Below are 24009 nucleotides of genomic sequence, written 5' to 3' on the forward strand. Positions count from 1 at the left end.
GGGTGAGAACATGGTGGAAAATATATGGGAGGACTAAGACAAGAGTTGCAGAAGATCAGTTGGCACAGATGGGATACAATCCACACTGTTGACAGGAATACCCACATTGCTGAGATTCAACAACAGATATGGGGGGCAATACTCCCATCAAAGAAATCACAGGCAATGCTGGAGTAAAAATGGACATTCACAGCACCTTTACACACATTCTCTAACTCAATCTTGCTTATTACACTCTTTAATGAATGGAAGGGACTAGAGCATAAATTGGCTGACGTCAAAAAGCATTTATTAAGTGTTAACTCTGTGCCCTGTATTGTGCCCCTGCCATCAACGAACTCACATTCTAATAGTACATACAGAGCAGATGGGAAGAAATCCCAAAGTAGAAAACCCTAGCAATAGTGGCTAAGTCTACTGAGTTGAACTTTGAAGAAAATCAATGAAGCTCAACAGAAGAGAAGAAAAGCAGTCCAGGTTTGGGGCACAACCAGTACAGATGCACAGAAGTCCATCAGTAAGTACAAGTAAAAGCCAAAGAGGTCACTGTAACATGGAAGAGATTGCATTTTCAGAAGACTACAAAGGTAGGAAGGGGTCAGGTTATAAAAAGTTTTAAATACCAAGCAGAGGAATCTATATCAGATTCAATAGTTCATAGGAAGCCACAGAGTTTTACTGTGTGAACTTGCACTGTAGGAAAATCCCTCTGACAGCTGAGGGGAAGATGGAATGGAGTGGGGGCCTGTTTGAGGCAGAAAGAGCAATTAAAAAGTTATTGAATAATTCGGGCAAGATGTGACTCTTGGGAGGTAGGAAGGGAGAAAAATGAAATGATAAAGAAAAGAAATGGCAAGTAATCTGGAAATAGAAGCCAGAAACTTAAGATGGCAGGAGTTAAATTCTTAGCAAGAATGATAAGAAATCAATGGTCACACAAAACTCTTGCAGAAATCTGGAAAAATTATACACTAGTGATTCCATCAGATACTATGGATTCAATCATCATCTCTATACTGATGATTCTCAGACCTACTTATTCAGTCTAACTTCTCTGCTGAACTCGACTCATCTCTCCAACTGCCTAGGAAACATCTCAAACAGGGTGTCCCAACAGACATCCTAAACTCAACATATCCAAAATCTTAATTGTTATTTTTACCCCTCAAAGCCTCCCCTCTTCTTAACTTCCTTCATGCTGTTGTGGGTACCATTTATATTCCCAGTCACTGGGGCTCCGAACTAAAATGTCTTTCTCAATTCCTCACCCTCGCCTCCCCATTTAGCCTGTGTAGCATCTCTCCCACACACACCTTTCTTTCCTCTGATACTAACACCACTTTGGTACAGATCCTTACTTCTGGACTATTTCAATAACCTACCAGCTGGTCTCCTGACCTAAAGTATCTCCCTACTACAATTCATGCTCAACTGCCAAAATGACTCTCCTGAAACACATATCTAAATTAAATATAATATAATATATATATATAATAAAAATAGAATAAAAGAAATATCCTTCATAACCTGGACCCTTCAACCTACTTCTTCAGTCCAGTAAAAATGACCTCCTTACTGTTCCTCAAACAAGACACTCCTTTTCCTGACTTGGAATATTTCAGAATACTTCTATTCTCTTCATTCTCTTCGTCCTAATCTCCACTGCCTGGTTTACCTGCATTTCTTCAAGTCCCAACTAAAATCCCATCTACAAGAAGCCTTTCCCCATCCTTAGTGCCTTCCCTCTGTTGATTCTCTCCAATTTATTCTATACGTAGCTCATTTGTCCATAGTTGTTTACAGGTTGTCTCACCCATTAGGCTGCGACCTTCTTGACAAAGGGGCTGTCTTTTTTTCCCTCTTTACATCAAGAGCCCATTGCACAGTGCACCTGACATGTCAAGCACCTAATAAAATGTTTGTTGGCTGACATTAGGCTTCTGTGTAATCTACAATTGTTTGGCCTCTCATTCCTTCTTCTATTGTTGGAATCATACTTAGTCATTTTATCACAAGAGAAATTTCCAGAGCTTATGCTCCGCTGACATAGTTTTCAAGAATCCAAGTTCACGTCTATGACAGAAGGAAGGTAAGTTTAAAGATGCCTGCTGGGATTTTTTTTTAACTTTACTATAATCTTCTATTAAAAAAATTGAAAACTAAAATCAAACTTTTAATAGAACAAAAGAAGGCAATATCTTGATGGCCTTAGTTGAAAATGGAGGTTGAAAACTCAAACAGAGATCCCTACAGATTGCAGACTGACTTAGAAAAACCACAAATTAACATTATCCACAGTCTGCTGTATTATCATTCATTTTGTTAAACATTACCAATTACCAATTTTAATCTGGTTACCCTCCCTTACACCCAGTTTGATACCTATTGCCAAGCCCAGTATGTTATTCAAGTATATCTCTGAATCTCCTAAGAGAGGCTCAAGGCAAGTAGTCACGACAATGAATAATCCTTATTGCTAACTCTTGAGCTTAGCTTTTGAACGTTCTAGAACTTCTCTGCTTTGTCTAGCACTAAAGGCGCCATGTCATCAATCTAAATTATATACAAAGAGACAGAAAGATAAAAAAGATTTTCCACAGATAATGCAGTAAATATGCTTATACAGTGTGCTTTTGTCAATACCATCATAAGAAAAGTAAGGAATGAAATGAAAGTTCAAAAGTATTTTAAACATTCTTTTTCAAAACTCACTAAAATCAGTCTTAAGTACGTGGTTATTTAAGATATAAAAGATGGTCTGTCTGTCATTTAAAGGAGTAATTACTCCACAGATATTGATGCTGTCCTTTGTCACTGGCAGGAAGTGTGCCATTTATACTTTCCCAAAGAAGGAATTTGATCAGGTGCTGCAGCATTATGTAAAAACCTATTCAGTCGGAATTTATTCAAGTAATATTTGTTGCTACTTATTATCAAGTCTCTCATTGCTTCACAGGAAGCATAACCCACAGATATTTGAGTAGTTAAACAATTTAATAGCTAATAGCTAGCATTTAGAGGCTATACACTGAGTTCAAGCCTTTTTCTAAGGGGTGCACATAAGACTTCAAATGTACACCTTTTTCACACACTTGGCTCTCACTCATCAATAAAGTATAGGGGAAACTTGTAAGCCAGTGTCTGGGTTCAAATCTCATGAACCACGGTTTCCTCCCACCCCCAGTTATTATGTATAATAATAATGGATGGTGTGTATATATTACTGCCTTTTATCTCAACTGATCTATACTAAAAATCCTACAAGACTTATCATCATCAAAGCCATTTTCTTGAAAAAAATTTTAATGTAAAATTATTAGCATAAGAACAGATTGCCTTACGTGAAAATAAAAGAACTTTCCAATTTGCAAAGTACTGCAAATAATTTTTTCTTTACATATTTTCAACAATAATCACATCCTTGAATTAAAAGCAAACACACTTACTGAGCATCAAAAAAAAGTGTATTATTATACAAAGTATTAAAAAAAAAAAACCTCATTAGCGGTAGGCTTATAAATCTAAGTTAAATAAATTAGGCAAAAAACAAGAACTAGTCTTTTGTTTTCTAAGCAAATGAAATGCCAGAAAGCCTTTTATACTAACTTTTTTTAATTAAGTAAGATAAGCCTGAGGCTAATTTTCATGCACTAATTTTGGACCAATTAGCTATGCCACATTTACAGTTTAGACCAGAATAAATATGGAGTTTACCCCCCAGTTGAAACTGGGGCACAGATGCCACTCCAGAGACCAGACAAAATGGTGGCTTCAATCTGGTGAGCTATTATTTTAAGCACTAAGTTACCATGACGAGATCCTCTGCTCACAATTCAATTAATTGTCCAACTACTGACTTGTAAAATTTCACTTCAAATGTGCCCAAATCATTATTACATGCTTAAAAAAGTATGTGGACCTAAACAGATGTTAACTTTCAAAAAATCAAAAAGGAAATCTTTAAAAGAAAGGATTAAATTAAAACAAGACATTATTTATCAAAGGGAGGGAAAAAAATGTTGAAAAGTGAAGGAAGTTAGTCCTAAAGGACTATTTAAGACAAAAGGAGTCTCAATTAGGTAATAAAAGAAAAAAAAAGTCATAACAGGATGATGATATAACTAAAAATTAGCAAGATAAAATGAAGAGGAATAGTTAAAATCCCTTATTAAACATATACTAAGTACTTATTAAATATTTGTTAAATGGATCTTTGATTCTTTACCATTTTAATTCTTCAATGGTTTAGGTTTCACTCTGTTCCTTAAGTATTCAGAAACGTAACTAGTGAGGATGTTACCATTTTCAAATATTCAGATAAAATGTCTTCACTCAGAAAACATTAACTAAATCATATTCAAGGAGGATGGATATTCATGATTTAATCCAGAATATGTCAGAAATTTTCTAAGTACTATAAAGAGTTCCAAGAAAAATTATTTATTTCCAACAGTCACATCTACTCCAGTCCACTGTGGACAAGGAAGTCTTTGAGTTGGGATAATATCAATAACCGGAGTGCTAATCTCAAAAGATGCTTAGGAGCCTCCATTAAGATCATATCTGTAAAGTGCCTTTAAAAACTTTAAAAAGGTATTAGAGAAATATACTCTAACTGAACAAATACAGTATTTTTTAAAACCATCGATGTTTTAGAAATGTATTTTATATAGCACATGAGGTAAGATAAAAGGCACAGCTTCTCACAAAATCCCAAGAGATCTTTTTCAAGTATGGTAAGTATAAACAGCTCTATGTTTTGAAAGTAAATTTTAGAAAGAAATGTTTATAGAATTATATAAACTTAACATGTATGTTTAATGTTCTAATACTTTACAAAGCTCTACTTTGCTTGTTAAAATGAACTACTAGTATTTTTAATTTCATACAAGATAAAGGAATTCCCTAATCAATTGGTGTACAGAAGAATTATCCTTATTCATGAATGCACTTAGGTCAGGCTTGTCTCTACCTGATGGAACCTTGAGTCTTCCAATTCTGCACAAACAGTAACTGTTCAAGTCTTCAGAAACATTATACAACCATTTCAGCAACAACTTAAATTTACAATTGCCAGTGGAGAGGGAGAAAATAACCTGCATTATACAAGTTTGCTGTGTATATACAACCTACACTCAACTGAAAACACCTTCAATGTACCGCTATTAAAGATGTTAATACATCAATGTTACATATTCCATGATACTAAAAATAAGTAGCAATACAGAAGAATTTTCTTTACCTGCACACATAATTTTAATCAAGTAATAAACCAGTGATTATAAAAAATTTCCTTTTAACGAATTATTAGCTTGCAAATCAACTAAAAGTACTTAAGTTTCAATCAAAAATTAAGTGAAAAATAACTATCTGTTGGCCCCAGATTAGAACCATTCCTACTTTTATTTCCCAGCTTTAAATTATCCATGGAAGGAGGCAGACTTATAAAAGAGCAAACTGAATATAAAGTTATAGATATCTATAACTCACCAAGATTTAAATAAGTAGTCAGATCAGTTCTACCAGTTGTTGGCGTGTGATCTTCAGTACTTTGATACATTTCAAGCCTCCTATAAATAAGACAGAAAACAGTGGTATAGGTCACTTTGTAATGTGAAAATGAAAAATGAATGAAAAGTATTAATGATGCAGTAGTATAAGCTTTTAAAGCCTGAATTACTGATTAAATGTAGGCATTTAAGAAACCATCTGTTCTTCCCAGTTCACTGTGTAAAACTCAAGTCAAGCTGTAGGAATTGCCTTACATGTACCTCTTACACCTCATAACCTTTTAAATGAAATCCGATGGGGTACTTGCAAGCCACTAGATGTTTAGGGAAAATTTTAGCAGTATTTCTCCCCCCTCCCCCCAGTTTAACTTCTAAAGGATAGTGAACAGAAGTAGAAAAACTGACAGACTCTTATAATAATTTCACCTTAGACAGTACAGCAAAGGGCAGAAGAGGTTTGGGGTTTAAATGCAGCTTATGTTGTCATTCACTTGGTTACATTCTTAATGAACATTCTTCTGTACTTTTAGAAACTTCTGTGACTTTTTTTGTCCTTGATGCCTTTTTTCTTTAAATTTTCAAGTAACAAGTCCTTTTAATTAATCTGTACTCCCAACTCTATTCCTATTACGGAATTTTAAAAAATGTAAATACCAAATCCCTCAGGGAAGCAAGAGTGTCTAGTAGAGGTAAAACTCATGGAGAAAATGGCTGATAGGTAGTCAGTGCTGAGTAAAGGGAAAGAGGAAGGCTGACTTTTAAGTGTGTGATCCTGTGCTCTGGATGGCCAATTTGATCAAAACTGCAATATGGGAAAAAATTACTATGGGAATCTGAGTTTCATGATAGTGATTGTCGAGCATTAAAAATAAATAAAATGAATATATATATATATATATATAAAGAATTACTATGGGAACATAATATTTGCTCTAAAAGAAGAAAAATGTGGAGGTGGCATGGGGGGAGTTGGCAAAAATTCAAAGATAAAGTTCATGGGATAGTTTATGTAGAAAAAAAATCCCTCAAAATATAATTAACACAGTCTGCAAAATAAATTCCTAAATAAGCCATGTATGAAAATATATGTTTCTTTCGACATTCTGAGTTTATCACCTCACCATCAGAAGTGTAGCATGTTTCATGTTCATTTATTTGGCTCTTGGTTTCTTATTGAACTAATCAGAATTCTAAAAGCTTTCCAATGGTTATAGAACCATTTCAGCAACAACTTAAATTTACAATTGCCAGTGGAAAGGGAGAAAATAACCTGCATTATACAAGTTTGCTGTATATAACCTACACTCAACTGAAAACACCTTCAATATATTGCTATTAAAGATGTTAATATGTCAATATTACATATTCCATGATCCTAGAAATAAGTAGCAATACAGAAGAATTTTCTTTACCTGCACACATAATTTTAATCAAGTAATAAACCAGTGATTATAAAAAATTTCCTTTTAACGAATTATTAGCTTGCAAATCAACTAAAAGTACTTAAGTTTCAATTAAAAATTAAGTGAACAATAACTATCTGTTGGCCCCAGATTAGAACCATTCCTACTTTTCCATCTATACAGTTGTTATTAATGTACAGATCATCCTCCTAGTTCTGCTCACTTTGCTCTACATCAGTTCATAAAAGGTTTTCCATATTTTCTCTAAAACCTCCCATTCATCATTGCCCTTGGTACAATATTTCATTACATTCATTTACCACCTTTTGTTTAGCCATCCCCCAACAGGACAGCCCCTAAATTTCTAAATTTTGGCTACCATGACACAACTACTATAAACATTTTTGTACATATACATTTTTTTTTCTTTAATGTCTTTAGGTTATAGACCTCATAGCTTACTTACAGCTGAGTCAAGGTACAGTTTGGTAACTTTCTGAGTACAGTTCTAAACTGCTTTTAGAATAGCTGGTCCAATTCATAGTTCTATCAACAGTATATTGAGAGTATTGCAAAGTAGATTTTTGAGGAAAGAGATAGAATTTTCATCTAGGAGACAGGCCAGAAAGTTTTCATGGCAGTGATGATACCTGAACTGTGTTTTCAACAACAGGAGGAACTTCAATAGAGAGAGATTAGGAAGTGAAGGAGGGGAAACGGAGCAGGCACATCCCCAGCCTGATAGAGAACGAGCGACAGCAGAGATGACAGAGCAAAGACCGAGAATAAGGGACACAAGAACAAAGGATGTCAAGTAATCTCAGTTTGACTGAAACTCAGAATTCATAAAGAAAAGTAATATAAGAGGAAGGTGTAGTCAGAGCCAGACTGTGGAAACTGACTTACCCACTCCCAGTAGTTTGTATTTTATGAACCTAGAAACACCCTTAGAAAATGACCATCACCCCCAAGAGAAGGGAATTAACCCCATGGAAATGTCTCTGACCTGTGTGTTGAACTGAATTATTGAAGCAAGTAGACCAATCAGAAGTGAAATGCTCTAAGTCATAAGAAATGGGAGCTTTGACAAGCTTAGTTACAGTGGGAGAAAAAACAAATGGGGAAAAAGATTAGAGAAGAAAAAAAATAGGATTTGAGCACTAATTAATACTTTCCTACTGCACACATCCAACTTCTCCCTTTTAGGAGGCCTGAAAAATAAGAGAATTTTGTTTAAAAAAGAGGAATTAGTATGATGGGAACCATAATGGTTATTGGCTCTGAAAGGATATGTGCATTATTCAAAAGGAAAGTAAAAGGGGATGCAGGGAGAAAGGGGTGGAGAAGAGAGTATCCAATATGAAGATCCAATCCAATGGCCCTGGGGCATGTCACTTAGCCCCCTTAGCCTGTCTCCTGTAAAATGAAGATAATAACAGCACCTCCCTCCCAGGATTATGGTGAAAATTAAATGAGATAATATATGTGCAGTGCTTTGTAAATCTTAAAGTTCTATATTAAATGCTCACTATTATTATGATCACTACTACTGCTAGTGCTACTAACTACTCTCCTTCACACGTTCCATGTTCCAACAAAACTGGCTAATTTCTGGTCCTTGTACATAATTCTTCATCTCATGCTCTGTGCATTCTAAAAAACATTTGTTTTAATCAGTCAAGATCCAGCTTGTCACCTTCCTATTGTATTCCTCTACCCCTTTCTTTCCATTCTGCTCTTAGGTTCATCAAACCATAATACACTACTCCAGGCTATGTCTAATTGGACTCCTATAAATTCTGATGATGATGATGATGACAATAAGGTTCAGAGGGGCCACAAGTGTCATCTCAGATCCTTATTAAGTCCTTTATCATCATCCATATGTAACCTTTTTATGTTTCTCTTCACTCTTATAACTGAACTTAAAAGCTTTTTACAAAGCTCTGATCTTTTTATCAAAAATGTTTGGAAGTACTCGATTTCATGAAAGATCTATTTTTTTCCCCTGTAGCATTACACACTCAGATTTGCTGAGCAAGGTATACTTGGTTGTAAGCCTACATCCTTGGCTTTCTGGAATATTATATTCCAAGTTCTCCACTCCTTTAAGAAAGTAGCTAATAAATCCTATGACTCTTGGTACTTGAATTCTTTCTTTATTGTTGCTTTAAGTATTTTTTTAAACCTGAAAACTCTGGACTATGGTTATGATTTCTGGATGTTTAAATTTCAGGGTTGTTTTTTTTTTCCCCCGAAGAGGACCAGTTAATTGTTTTTACTTACCCTTTGCTTTCTGATTATAAATGATTTGGGCAGTTTTCTTTTATGATCTCTTGAGCTATGATGTCTAGGCCATCTATCATCTATCTATCTATCTGTTTCTGTCTGTTTGTCTATCTATCTATTTTTGTTCATGGAAATCAAACAGTCCAATTATTCTTAAATTTTTTCTCCTCAATTTGTTTCCAGCACAGTTGTTCTTTGCTATGAGATACCTTAGATTTCCATCCTTTTAACTTTGTTTTAAAATTTCTTGAGGCCTTATGAAGTCACTAGTTTCTATTTGGTCCTTTCTAATTTTCAAGGAAATTTGTGGTTTGTGTGAAGTTTTGTAACTCCTGTGCCAAGCTGTTAATTCCCTTTCCAATTTTTTCTCCCATAGCTCTCATTTTTCTTTTTCAATTATTTCCTCAAACATGTTCATTCTATTTATAAAAACCACTTTTAACTTTTTTTAAACTCTTGCTTTAACTCTTCTAGAAAGACTAGAAGACTAGCTGAGTTTGTGCCCAAGCTATGTTTTCCTCTGAAGCTGTTTGTAGATATTTTAGAGTAATTATCTTTCTGGATTCATGTACTGAACTTCCCTATGACCATAATAGCTCTTTTGTGTTGGGATTCTTTTTGTTTGTTTGTTCATTCTTACAATCCACTTCCTGACTTAAGACCTCATGTTTGGGCTGGGTTCTACCACACTTCTGGGCGGAGGGCTGGGCTGGTCCTGCTGCTGCTTTCTTTGGGGCACTGTGTCATTTTATTCTAGGATCTCAGGGATAGGCTGAGAACCTGAAAATTTGCAGTGCTCCCAAAGTGATATGATCCAGGGCAAAGTCTGATTACTGCCCTCTGTGATTTAAGTTCTGCTAGTTCCTGATCTGGGTTTTGGTCTTAGCAAAATTAGGCTGCTGCTGGAATCAGTCCTTACTAGCCACCTAAAAAAACTATTGCTTCAGAATGACAGGACTGTAGGTTTGATCTCCTTTGGTCTGGGATTGCTGCTCTGGTTATTCTTCTTCAAGTTGAGCAAGATGCTGGAAATGATATCCAGCTCTGCTAGTGGATATTGAACTTCCTCTCACTACCCAGGGCCTCCCTAAATAGTAACACACCCCCATGGGTGCAGGTCACCTTCTCCATCCATTTTTGATCTATAAACCAGAACTAGGTGGTGGGCCACAAAGCTGCCAATTGGCTCCTGCCTTCTCATGGTGCCACAGTATGGGAATTGCGGTGCTACAGTATCGCTCTAGGATCTTCTCTTGCCCTAGTGCACAGCCTCTTCTTGGGCACTAAGTGCTTGCACATAGGCAGCAGCATCCTGGCCTGATCCCATCCCTAGCGTCAACAGACCTCTCTGTACCAACTCTATACCAACATGGACTGGACAAATGATTCACTGTGACCCTCTGGATTTCTCATCAGATATTGGTCTAGTGCATTTTCTAAATCTGTGTGGAAGAGTTTTGTCAAAAAAAGCTCAGTTGTACCATTGCCTACCTACCACTTCACCATGCTGGCTCCACCTTGATACAATCAGTTGTTCAATCACGTAGCATTGAAGAACTTCTTATGCCAAGGCCCTGTAAAAACCCTAGATATATGGGAGAGAGGCAAAAAGAGTCCCTTCAAGAGCTTACAATCTAATGGAATAAACAACAAGGTATGAGCAAGAAAAATACAGAGCAGACAGAAAGTAATATAAGAGGGAAAGATACAAGCACTAGGGAGATAAATTTATTAATTGAGTCTTTATAAACAAAATCAGAGGCAGAGATAAGTAGGCAGAGTATTCTAGGTAAAGGAGACAGACAGTATAGAGGTATGGAGGGGGAAAGTGTTGGGTACCAGCAAGAGTATATGCTAGTATAGCTGAATCTGACAGTTCACAGAAGAGAGGTAAACTCTACAAAAATAGGAAGGGGCCAAACTGTGCATTACTTTAATTGCCAAACAGAGGATTTTATATATTTGATCCTGAAAGTAAGAATGAACTATTGAAACTCATGGGGAAGGTCAGAGGAGTAGGCCTTGGGAAATGACAAAAATGAGTAATTGGAAGGTAAGGTTATTTGAATAAATATCATTAACTATGTTCAAGTCCCCTTTTAGGGGGAAAGAAGCTGGGGAAGAAAGACTGAGAGCTAGGCACTGAACTCATGGAGGGAAGAAAGAAGGACAGTGTTCTGGACGTCTCTAAACCAGAATCTTGATTGTGTGATAAATATGGGTTGAATGAACTTCATAGGTGGTGAAGTTACTGAGTAATAACGGTGAGGGGAAATTTAGAGGCGGCAATGGGGAGCAAGGAGCATTCCAACCCCCCAACCATGACCAGGGAATCTGGGTGAATGAATAAAAGTGCAACCAGTGCTGTAAAGGGTAGCCAGTAAAGTTGTGTCATCAGAGGGAAGCCAGAGGTCAGTGAAAGCAAGAAAATAAAGGGAAAGAAAAAGGAAAACGTTTAAGACGGAATGTTTATGACCTATGGAACTCCAGAAAGCACAAGTCACCTTTAGGTACCTTTAAAGTGGGACACATTGGAAAGAGGAGGTTAAGGGTAATGAGAATAAGGAAATAGTCAATGAGGCACAGTGAACAAGGTTTGAAAGGCAGCTGATGGTTCAGAATTATTGGGGTGGGAAAGGTATGTATGACAAGGTGAAAGTTTGTTAACTACTGAGGATTAAATTCAAGTACATTATCATTTTCCACAGAGGTTCATCCTTGCGTTTCAGTGCATCAGGTAGCTGTGTGTGGCTGTAAAGGAGGGAGATAGGCTGTAGGTGATGTCTTATTAGAAAACTATCAGAGTCCCCCTTTTTTTTAATGCTGGTAAGTTCCTGGAACATAGTAGGTGATAAATAAATAATTATGGATAAATCCAATATGAAGAGCTATTTTAAGAGGAATTCAGTATTGGTCATAGGTATCTATCTCTATAGCAAGGTGGTGATCCTTAATATTCCAGCTCAAAGATACGAGTTTTTCACTAAAATAGCTGTATTTGTACAAAAAGTTAATTCTATGATGATAAATCTTTAAATAATTAGTGCACCCCAAAAGATAAATTACTAAATAGTTTATTATATGCTACAGAAGAATTCATATAATTCACATGTAAGAGAAGTTTATTTCCAGAGATTCATTTTCACACCAACTCACTATAAGATCAGCTGTGTTAATAATACTTTCATTTTTCTATCATTTCTCTGGCTAAGAGCTCAAATATGAGTTGATATGCAATACCAAAGATCTACACAGACAGATTTCCACAATTTTCACAGTTCACTGATTTGACCCATGTTACTGGCACCTAAAAGCCTAAACTGTGTAAATTCTGGATGAGTATCATAGATAAAAAATAGCTACCATTGGTGGTAATGTTCATGTTTGTGTATTTCCCATCACTGTACTGCCATCCAATGGGCCAGCTAGTGTAGGAGAAAGAAACTGTGAGATCATACTATTTCTCAACTGACTCAGCCAACAGGCAATAATTCCAAACAAGAAAAGAAAGCACAAAAGTTTTCACATCAAGCAAGCCCGAAAAATTGAGAATTGTTTATCTATTTGACTTGGTTTTAATTCACCTAAAATAAACAAATATGTAGAATTTTAGCTTAAACACAAGCTAAATGAAGTCTAAATATTATCACTAGTGTTAGCAAGGTTAACAAGTCACAGTTGATTTAATTACTTCTAAACAGAACTCTCTAAAATAGTTGTATTTTAAAGGTTGTAGGTGAACTACATATTTTCTAAATTTCCTTTCTTTAACCTTTGCTCAAGTAGCTAAACTTATTGTGAAACTCTCCTCTGTGTTTTTGGATGTGGCTTCTAAATCTTCTCTAAATAAATATATTGTTTCTCCATTCCAAACTGAAAATGCAACTATCCGGGAATTTTTATTGTAGTACATAGAACCAAAAGTGAATGGGCCTCAGATTAAATGCATTTTATCATTAGAAGGAATCTACAGAAGTCATCTCATCCAACTCTCATTTAAGAAATGAGGATAATGTGTCCCAGAGTTTACTTGGATAAAATGAAAAGGGTAGCAGATAAAAGATATGCTAGGATTTGAACCCAGGTCCTCTAACTCACATCCACTATATACTACAAAGCTTCAGTTTTAAACAGTATAGATCATTTCATTTATGCTGCAAAAGTTAGCACAGAGAAGCAAGCATAGCTCCTAAAGCGTGTCAAACTACCTGCTCGTTAGAAAAATTCACTGAAAATTCAGAGTTTTACCCCATCCCTAGTGAAAATTTTTGAAGAACTATTATTAAACCAAATTACTAAAGTCATTAAAAAACTATATGAAAATCATTTCATTGCAGAGCAAATAAAAGACTAAGTTTTAGGGAATCATTTTAACTTCTTGAATAAGCAGGTAACCTGATTTTGGTAAACCATGCTATCATGTGATACAGTGGTAAAGGTACAATTAAACTAGAAAGGGATAAGATCTGGATTCTAGTAGTATACCAGGTATGCTCTCTATCTTTATTTATGAACAGTAAGCAAGTCATTCAACCTCTCTGGGCTTCAATTTCCTCATATGTAAATGAAAGGAGTTGAGACAAGACCACTAAAGTCCTTTGTAACTTTAAATCCTACGATACTAGGTACAATCACTCTTGATACAAAATAAATGCCTATTTGTTAACTCTCCACTTACAGCAGATCTACTTGTTCAGGAACACCATGCCCCACCTGAAACATGTTGACCACCAGAAATTTCATCATCAGGCTGATTGTCTCAGTTTTTGATAATCAACACCTCAACTACATCAGTTGCCTCTTCTGTATAACTGGAGAGCTAGAGGGTAGAGCAGTAAACTTCTCCCAAAACCTTCTTCATACCCCACCTGATTCATCCCTGCTTCAAATTCCACCTACATTTCAGAGGTCTTTAATATATTTTCCACTTTTATAGAATTCACTGATCTTTTATTCATCTTACTTGATCACTATTATATCCTCCTCACCTACTGTGTCCTAGAAGAGAGGGAAATATTCCAGTGGTCTAATGTTATAGTCTCCACTCCCCTACTGCTACTGCCCAATGCTCTGCTAAGGACTATTCTGTCAATACCACTCCCCTCACCTTTCCAAAAGCAGCTTCTAGGAGAAGTACAAAAGGGTCATATTCCTGTCTTTAAAAAGTAATAAAAATCTCAAAAGTAATCCTGGAATGGAAAGGTTAATTTGAAAAAGTTCAAATGATGTCCTATTATGTGAAAACTATTACGTAAAAACACAAAATCACAGGGCTAGAAGAGATTTTGAAACTTACCTTTCTCCCATCCCCTAAATTCCTTTGTCATAAGACAGTCAGACGAATCTTTAACACAAAGATCTGGTCAAGCTACTCCTCTCCTCACAAATCTTCAAGGGTTCCCAACTATCTGAAGGAAAAGTTCAACTTCTTTGATTAGCATTCAAAACTTTCTACAATCTAGCACCAACCTCACTTTGTCAGTCTTACCCCACTGAAAACTTCAGTCAAACTGGTCTATTTTCAGTTCTCCAAAAGCCAGCCTCAGCATTTGCACCTTTACCCCCAGAGACTTGCTTCCTTAAACTTAGAATGTGCTCTTCAACTGTGAGTTCTAATCCATTCTTTAATACTCAACTTAAATGCTACCTTCCTACTTCATATGAAGTTCTCCTTTACCTGCACCTGCCACAATCTCAGATCTATATCAAAAAACTACCCTTACTAAACCTACTCTGTACTATGGTGTTCTGAGGATGACAGTATGATGACATTGACAAGCCAAGGAGAGAGAAGCAGAGGGAGGAAAGAGAGAGAAAAGAAAAAGGAGAGAGGGAGAGAAAAGAAGGGGGGAAAGGTGGAGAGACAGAGAGTATGAGCACAAGCACAGGAAGACAGGATGTTGAAGGGTCTGAGTTTGTGTTACATGAGGATCAGTTGAAGGAACTGGGCATGTTTAGGTGGGAGAAAAGAAGACATTCAGGAGGAACATGACAGCGGACTCCAAATATTTGAAGGACTGTCATGTGGAGCAGTGATTAGATTTGTTCCATTTGTCTCAACCTCTGCATGTGAAACAGGGGGGAGGAGAAAATTGTAACAGAAGACAACTCAGTGATGAAGAAGAGGAAAAAAGAGGGAACTCGAGCCAATAACTTCATTTTTTCAATGAAATACGTGTCTCAGGTGAAAAGGAGTGAGAGGAAAGGCATGGAATGTGTGAGGCAGGATCAGAAGGTTTGGGAAATGGAAGGGAAGAATGATCCAATTAGGAAAGTGTAAAAGATTAAGGGACCAACTGAGATCGTATAACAGAAATTTGTAGTGGACCTAGCACAGTTTCGCTATTTTCTCCATCTTTGTTCATCAGCACTGTTGCATAGAAGCAAAGGCATGGGATCATGGTAGTTGAGGTAGAGCAACAGGAGTGATGATAAGAGCTGGGTAGAAGTGAGGGGTGGAGGGAGTGAAGCTCATGGGAAGGAGCACCAACAGGGTTAAGGGATGAAAAGGAAAATGAAAGGTGGAATCATAGTAGTGATGGATGAGAGAATTTCAGAGTTCATGAACATGGATAGCTGAGATTTTCACTTTCTATAATAACTTCTAGGGTTTTTTTCTAACCCATTTTTTTCCTGAACTATTCCCATTGATCTCTATTTTTAGTTGCATTTTCAAGAACTTTTAAGACTGTTCCCAACTAACCCTAAAACTACTTTCACCCATCCTCTGGTATTAAAAATAAAGTCCTTGTTCCTGTGTGTTTATAAGCCTGCCTGTCTTCAGCTCTCTCCCCACTCTAATCCATCTTCCATTTGACCACCAAAGTGATTTTCCTAACGCACAATCTAATGATGTTACTCCCCTGCTAAATAAACTCCAGTGGCTCTTTATTGTGGACAGCAGGGTGGCACAGTGGATAGAGTGCCAGGCCTAGAGTCAGGAAGATTCATATTCCTGAGTTCAAATCTGATCTCAGATACTCTGTGTGACCCTGGGCAAATCACTTAACCCTATTTGCCTCAGTTTCCTCATCTGTAAAATGAGCTGGACAAGGAAATGGCAAACCATTCCAGTGTCTTTACCAAGAAAACTCCAAATGGGGTCACAAAGAGTCAGACACAATTGAAATTAACAACAACAGCTTTCTGTCACCTCCAGGATCGGTATGGCATTCAAAATCCTTCATAACCTAGTCCCCTCCTATCTTTCCAGTCTTCTTCCACCTTTCTCCCTGCCTCAGATCCTGTGACACTGGTCTTCTACCTGTTTCACAAAAAAGACTACATCTCTTAACTCCAAGGAATTTTCTCTGACTCTCCTCCATCCCTAGAATACTGTCCCTCATCAGCTCTGCTGACTGACTTCCCTAGCTTCCTTTAAGTTCCAACAAAACTCCCATCTTTTACAGGAAACTTTTCCCAAACTCTATTAATTCTGTTAATTATTTTCTATTTATCCAGAATATAACTTTTTTAAAAAGATGTATTTGTTTGCATGTTGCCACCACCTAATTACAATGTAAGCTCCTTGAAGATTATCTTATGACTCTTTTTGTATCTCCAAAGCTTAGCACAGTGCCTGGCATACAGTAAACACATAGTAACACAGTGCCAGGCACTTAATCTCTATTGACAGTCTACCCTTTATATCCTTCCTCCCCCTAAAAAAGACAACAGAATGGCATCAATTAACACTGAAAAATCATTCCAAAATACAATTATATATTATAATCCCACATATTTTCTCCAAAATGATTCCACCCTCTTTTCTGGTCAACTTGTTCTACATTTTAAGTTCTCCAAATTTTTATATACAAATTTCTGCTACTGCATTATACCCTAAAAAAAATTCTGTTCCAGATGTTTTTGTTCTCCTTTCAGATGCATCCAAACTCTTAGCATGAAATACTGATTCTATAAAAATAATGATGTGCATTATTTATGACCAATAGCCATTACAAGATTTTGTTAAACTGCACAGAAAATAAATTTTAGACCTCTACATTTCTCTTAAGAAAGCAAATTGCATTTTTCACACAGGCTAGGCTCTCCACAGCAGTCTGTAACTCTAACGCCTTCACACTATACCTCTGTCCCAACCATACACCTTTGTTTAAAAAAAAAAAATTGAGGTCTAAACTAAAGTTGCAAACTAAAGAGGCTATTTAGGACTATTTGAACTCATGAGTTATTCCTCGTTGCTTTCTTTGGTTGCAAGAATCTTCCCCACCCTATAACTCTACACTGAAGCTTCTGTAACAACTTTAAGACCTCCTTAACAGTTTTTCTCCACTGAATTAATTATTGAGCAGTGGGGGCTCTCTAGCATTTAATATTATTATAGAAACAGTCTAGGTAATATTTAGCAAAGCACTTCCCCAAATAAGGCTGAGTAACCACTGAGCGTCCACTAAGCTGTAGGAATAAGATATTTCTACAGTTGGTCACAGGAAAAAGGGATCAAGGAAAAGCTGGCCGTAATTTCAAGGTTAAAAGCAGTCAATCAAAAAAACAGAAGTTAAAAAGAAAAAAGTGCTAGGAATTAGAATAAAGGAATTCTAATCAATTACAGTGATTTACTTAATTATGGCAGATGGACTCATTCAAGAACTCCAGCATAAATTCTCTCCAAAAAACTCCAAGTCAGAAAAATTCCAAGTTCAAATCTTGCCTCAAATATTTAATATTGTTATCCTGGGCAAGTCACAGCCCCAATTTCCTAATTAGTAAAATGGGGATAACAAGATCACCTATTAGGTTATTGTGAGAATTAAATAAAATCCACAGAGTACTATGCAAATCTTGAAGTATTCTATAAATGTTAGCTACTATCACCACTGCATCTTAAATAAAATGTCTTTTCAGACTAGCCAATCAGTTATAGAAGACATTCTTGAAGTCTGAGTCAAAGGGGGTTGGGGGAAGGGAAGCAAGGATACCTACAAATGTAGCAGGAAAACTTTCAAGGATGCTATTATCTAAATCATACACTTTTAAAGGCTTTGTTCTTTCATAATAAAAATAAAGTTGATCATATTTAATAGCAAAGAACTGGAAGCAAACAAAACTACCATTATTTGGGGGAATGGCTACACAAATTAAGGAACAGCTACATCCCAAAAAGTGTGAATAAAAAATTTTCAGATCATTGTGTGTGTTCAAAATTATTACTATATGAAATGATTATTGGCTATGTAGCCCAATGGAAATAGGCAGTAAGAATTCTAATAATGCACCACTTTGGGGATTCATTATTCACACTAATAATAACAATAATAGGTTACATTTGTATAGCACTTACTATGTGCCAGGCACTATGCTAAATACTAACACTAATCCAAGACTAAACTGAACATGAACGCAATGAAATAATACCGAGCCATAAGAAATGATGATCATGTAGAAAAAGAGCAGCATTATACCAATGATGTCAAACTCAAATAGAAATGGATCCCTACGTATATACTGGCTTAGAAAACCACAAAGTAACATTATCTGTGTTTTACTGTATTTTTTGTTTATTTTATTAAATATTTCCTAATTACATTTGATCTGGTTCAGACTGCACTCTAGGGACAAGTGTGACACCTCTGCATTACACAGTGTCAACAAAGTAAACCAAAGGAACAAAATAAATGAAACTGAAAGGTATGAAATTATAATGACCAAGCTCAGCCCCAAAGAGTGGATATAAGGAAGCATCTCTCCCTAGTACTTTCAAAGAACAAGGGATGATGGGTGTCAAACTATACACATAATTCCAGACTTTTTAAACTTGTTTTGATTCTTTATGATAATGCATATCTCAGCATGGGGAGAGATGAAATACATTTGGAAATGTAGGTGGTAGAAAAATATAAACTATCAAAAATGTATTTTTTCTTAAAATATGGTTCCATTTTATACTAGTGGACTGTTAAGAGCACTGGAATTAGAAAGGGATGATTTAAATTCAAATCTTGGTTCTTCCACTTCCTACTTCTATCATTTTAAGAAAGTCACTTAGCTTTTCTGAACCTCAATTTATAAAATGAAAATAACTTTCACTACACAGTCTGTTTTGAGGAAACTAATTTGTGGTTTTTCAAACTACAAAAGCTCTACAAAATTAAGTTAATCTTAAAGTGCTACTAAATACTAATAAATTTACCATGTAATAATCATTATTAATAATAGTCTGGTATATGTTTAGAGCTCACAGATTTACAGACCATTACCTAATACCTTTGGAAAAACTCTGGTATATAAATAGAAATGGATAAACAATTTAGTAACATGTCAAGAGTGTCCTTGGTCAAAATAACCTAGGAACCAATGTTCCAGTCAATAAAACTCATGAAACATAAAAGTAATTTCTTTCTTTAAAGGATTAGGAATATCATGTAATCTTTGTGCCATATTAATGAAGCTAAAATGAACTAAGGGCTAGAGAGACATGATATCACATTCCCCTAACAACTGGAATACACAACAGATCTCCAAGAGTCACTCTGGTTTCCAATCTAATGGGGACTTCTATTGTCTGACATAATTCATACAATCATATAATATTAAGAGTCACACCTTGGAAATCATTTAGTCCAACTGCCTCATTGAACAAATGAGAAACCATGGTTGTGACAAAATAAAATACTTTTATTAAACAGATGTCTTATTTTGCAAATAAGACAATTGTACAAAAAGAAGTTACTCTTAGCAATAGTAATTTAGAGGTTGGCCTATGCTATTTTTTATAGCTCTTGCCACATTTATATGTGGACTGTAAAAACCTTAGTTCTTTGAGTATTTGTAGAATTTCATTATTTGCCCATTGAGATATCTACTCTTCAAGTGCTGCTTTCATTCTCTCTCTTTTTTTTATCACCTCCTCAATGGGAGCATTTAAAAGTGCGGAGCCTGGTTGCGTTTCTTCAGGTTTGGTCTTGTTCTATTACCTTTAGAGAGCTACAGTATTTCCCCAAGATTTTGTTGCCCTTTTCTCTTCTTTCCATTAAAAACTGGGATTGCTGATCGCTCTTTTTACCACAATATCAAAATAGGCTGCTGGGGAAAATCTGGTGTTCCTAATAGGCCTGAACCCACAGCTCAATTTTTATCAAAGAAGCAAAAGTTAAAAGCTAAATCTTCATGTTTTGGGTTAGTGGAAGCCAGAGAAATTAACTTCTTTTTAAATGGGATTTTGCTTCAAAAAACTGTTTCCTCACATTGAAAAGTTTATGAAGATCTTACATTGGGATATAAATTCTAAATTGTGTAACAGCTGCTACCAGAGTATAATCTTTAATGTGGCAGAAAGAGATTATGAACTCCTAAAGGCCAAAGATCACCAATGGCTACTATACGCACTTATACAGGGCCCAGCACAGTACACAAAGAAGTTGTCATTGTTGTTTGGTTGTTTCAGATGTGTCTGACTCTTTGTGACCCCATTTGAGTTTTCTTGGCAATCATACTGGAGTAGTTTGCCATTTCCTTCTCCAGCCCATTTTACAAATGAGGAAACTGAGGCAAACAGGGTTAAGGAACTTGCCCAGGATTACACAGCTAGTAAGTGTCTGGGACCAGATTTGAACTTAGGAAGAATCTTCCTGAGCCCAGGTCTAGCACTCCATCCACTATGCCACCTAGCTGCCCGTTTGTACAGGGCCCAGCATAATACACCATGAAGTACTAGATATTATTTCACACACACACACACACACTCAATTCCCAGAACCAGGACAAAGCATTTACATATCCTACAAAAGATTTGAAAATTTGTATTACTACCTACCACATTCTTTGTCTGGCCTTGATTTGCTTTACCAAGGAGAACTTTCTAGTATTAAAAATCTTTTATAAAAACTAATATCAGATAAAAGTTAGGCTGTGAAACTATCTACCTTGCCTACTACTAGCTCCATCTCTATGGATCCCTATGGGACTTTCTAGCATGAAGTTTGGTTTGCATGTGAATGTAAATCTTGATTCTAATGTATTCTTTGCCTATTCTACTTTTCATAACTAAGAAGGCAATTAAAAAAAAAAAGGTAGGATCCCAGGAGGCTTAAACCCAAAAAGGTAATTTCCTCTACATCTCCAATATAAAAAAAAAAACAAACCTTTTGAACTGACAGTCTTTTTCTATGGCATTTTCCCAACATTCATTTGGCCAATAAAGTTTATCTTTCTATGTCAAAGGTACTGTGAATTACACAAAATTGTAGAAAATACAACAATTCCTGTACTTTAGGTGTTTATGATCTATTGGAAAATATGAGAAATGTACACAAGTAACTTCAATTCTAGGAAGTGCATCGTAAGTGTAATTATGAATAGTGGGATTTAAGCAGGCCCTTGGAGGATTTCAAAAAATAGAGAACCAATCGAGGAGATACTATTTCAATGCAACAAACGTGTTAAGGTCCTACCTACTCTGTGTGAAGCACATTGTTGGGTCTTAGGAATAAATACACAAAACAGTCCTGCCCTCAAGAAATTAACCTTATATTGTAGTGTTAAGGTCCTACCTACTCTGTGTGAAGCACATTGTTGGGTCTTAGGAATAAATACACAAAACAGTCCTGCCCTCAAGAAATTAACCTTATATTGTAGGAGACAATAGATATGTAAAAGATAATTTAAAGAAGGAAAGAACAATTAGAAGAACTAGGAAAGGTTTCCAGTATGAGGAATAATTGATGTGAATGTTGAAAGAAGCAAAGGATTCTAAGAGGCAAAGGAGAGGAAGGAAGAAATCCATTCCAGGAAATGGTATTTGCACAGGAAAAGCACCAAGTTAGGAGATGGAATGCCAAGTTCAGGGAACAAAAAGAAGGCTATTTTGGCTCAAATATAGATTATATTAAGGACAGAAATGTGAATTAAGTTTGGAAAGGCAGGAGTAGGTGATTGAAATTTCATCTAAAGGCAATAGGAAGCCACCAAAGATTCTTAAGCAAGGAAATGACAATGATCAGACCTGACAACAGAAAGAATACATGCAAAGACACAAAGGTGCATAACATTTGCAGGGGAGGTGTAGGGATAGGAGGGACGAAAAGTGGACCATTTTGGCTGGGATTAAATGTGAGTAGGGGAATGGTGAGAAATAGTGCCAAATTTTTAAAATTAAAACAATCAAGATAGCAATCACATTTTTGAAGGTCTTGAATACCAAAATAAGAATCGGCCTGTGCAAATCACTAACAATTCAAAGGTGTCAGTCTAAAATAACATTTAAAACTGGGAAACTAGATGACATCACAATGCTAAGAAAGCAAAATGTTTCAACCATTAAATACAAGGGCTAGTCATTTTGGGGGACATGGACCCCTTATTAGATTGTAAGAAATCATAAGATAAAATACACAGATTTCAAAGGAAACCAATTATATTAAAATAGTTATTACCAACGTATTTTTTTCAAATAAGCTCACAGACCACAAGTTAAAAACTCCTACATTCATTAATGACAAATCAATAGTCTGATCTCCAAAATTTAACTGGAGATAAATAATGAAATTACCTAAATAATTCAAGTAACATACCAATAGACTGCAGACGCTTTAGATACATTCCAATTAGTCAGCAAGCATTTATATACAGTGCCTACTCTATGACAGGCACTGGAAATATAAAGATTGAAAACAATCTCTACCTTGAGTTTAAGTTCTATTGGAAGAAGAAAGAACACATAATCATACAAATATATAGAAGATAAATACTTAAATACAAGGTAATTAAAGAGAAAAGATACATGCAATCAGGTGTAGGGGGAATTAGGAAAGACTTTATGCAGAAGGTGGTGCATGAGCTGCACCCTGAAGGAAGCCAGGGATTTTATGAGGCAGAGGTGATGAGACAATGCACTACAAGCAGAGAGGACAGGAGGCATAAAGGCCCAAATAAAGGAGACAGAACACATATGTGAGTCACAGAACAGATGCCAGTTTAGCTAACCAAAGAATGCAAGAAAGGGAGTAAGTAAGGCAGGAGAGGTTTGAGTAAAGTTGCGAAGAGCTTTTAAAATCAAAACATAGTTTCTATTTGATCAGAGACAATAAAGAAACAGTAGGGCAGACTGAGTAAAGGGATGACATACCCATATCTGTGTTTAAGTGAATATATTTTGCAGCAGCATGGTTTGGAGTAAGAAGAGACTTTAAGGCAGGCCTTTTAGCAAGTGAGAAGAGATGTGGGTCAAAATTAGAGTGATCACTATGTAAAGAGTGGGGTCAGTTACAAAAGAGGTTGTGGGGGTAGAAACAGCAAATTTTGGTAAATGATTGGATATGGAATAACAGAAAATGTAAAGACTGTAGTAACACCAAAGTCACAAACTTTGGAAACTGAAAAATGCTGGTGCCTTCAAAAAACAAATATGTAAATCAAGATGAGGTGGGGATTTTAAGGGAAAGAAAGAGAAATAAGTTGTTTCAGACAGGTTGAGTTTGAGCTATCACCAGAATTTGAAAGATCTAAAATAAAGTTATTAATCTGAGATTGAAGCTTAAGGGAGAAATTAGAGCTGGATAAATAGTTCGAGCTATATAGAGCATCTAGGTGACAAGGAACTCAGTGGGTCTGGAATCACAAAGATCTAAGTTCAAATATGGCCTCAGACATTTACTGTGTGAACCTGGGCAAGTCACTTAACTTCTATTTGCCTTAGTTTTCCCACCTCTAAAATGGGGATAATAGCAACTACCTCTAGGGTTGTTGTGAGGATCAAATGAGACAATAATTGTGTAAAGCACTTAGCACAGGGCCTGTCACATGGTAGGTGCTACTTTTATTACTTTTATCTATGAGTCATCTGCATAGGA

At 36.0% G+C, this 24009-nt stretch overlaps 1 protein-coding gene across 23 annotated transcripts in view; it reads right to left on the reverse strand.

The window, feature by feature from the left end:
- NCOA2 (nuclear receptor coactivator 2) overlaps positions 1 to 24009 on the reverse strand; it is a 346666-nt gene that overhangs the window by 260992 nt on the left and 61665 nt on the right. For 20 of the 23 annotated variants that reach the window (XM_072604810.1, XM_072604824.1, XM_072604819.1 and 17 more), the window contains one exon: positions 5491 to 5570. The exons of 1 other annotated variant lie outside the window; for it this stretch is intronic. The gene's annotated coding sequence lies outside the window, so the exon portion shown is untranslated. Of the gene's footprint in view, positions 1 to 5490; positions 5571 to 10697; positions 10788 to 14498; positions 22752 to 24009 lie in introns of those variants that run through there. 2 more of the 23 variants (XM_072604813.1, XM_072604816.1) reach the window with 2 other exon arrangements.

Source organism: Notamacropus eugenii, chromosome 4 (assembly GCF_028372415.1).
Source record: "Notamacropus eugenii isolate mMacEug1 chromosome 4, mMacEug1.pri_v2, whole genome shotgun sequence".
In the NCBI taxonomy this organism is placed as follows: Eukaryota; Metazoa; Chordata; class Mammalia; order Diprotodontia; family Macropodidae; genus Notamacropus; species Notamacropus eugenii.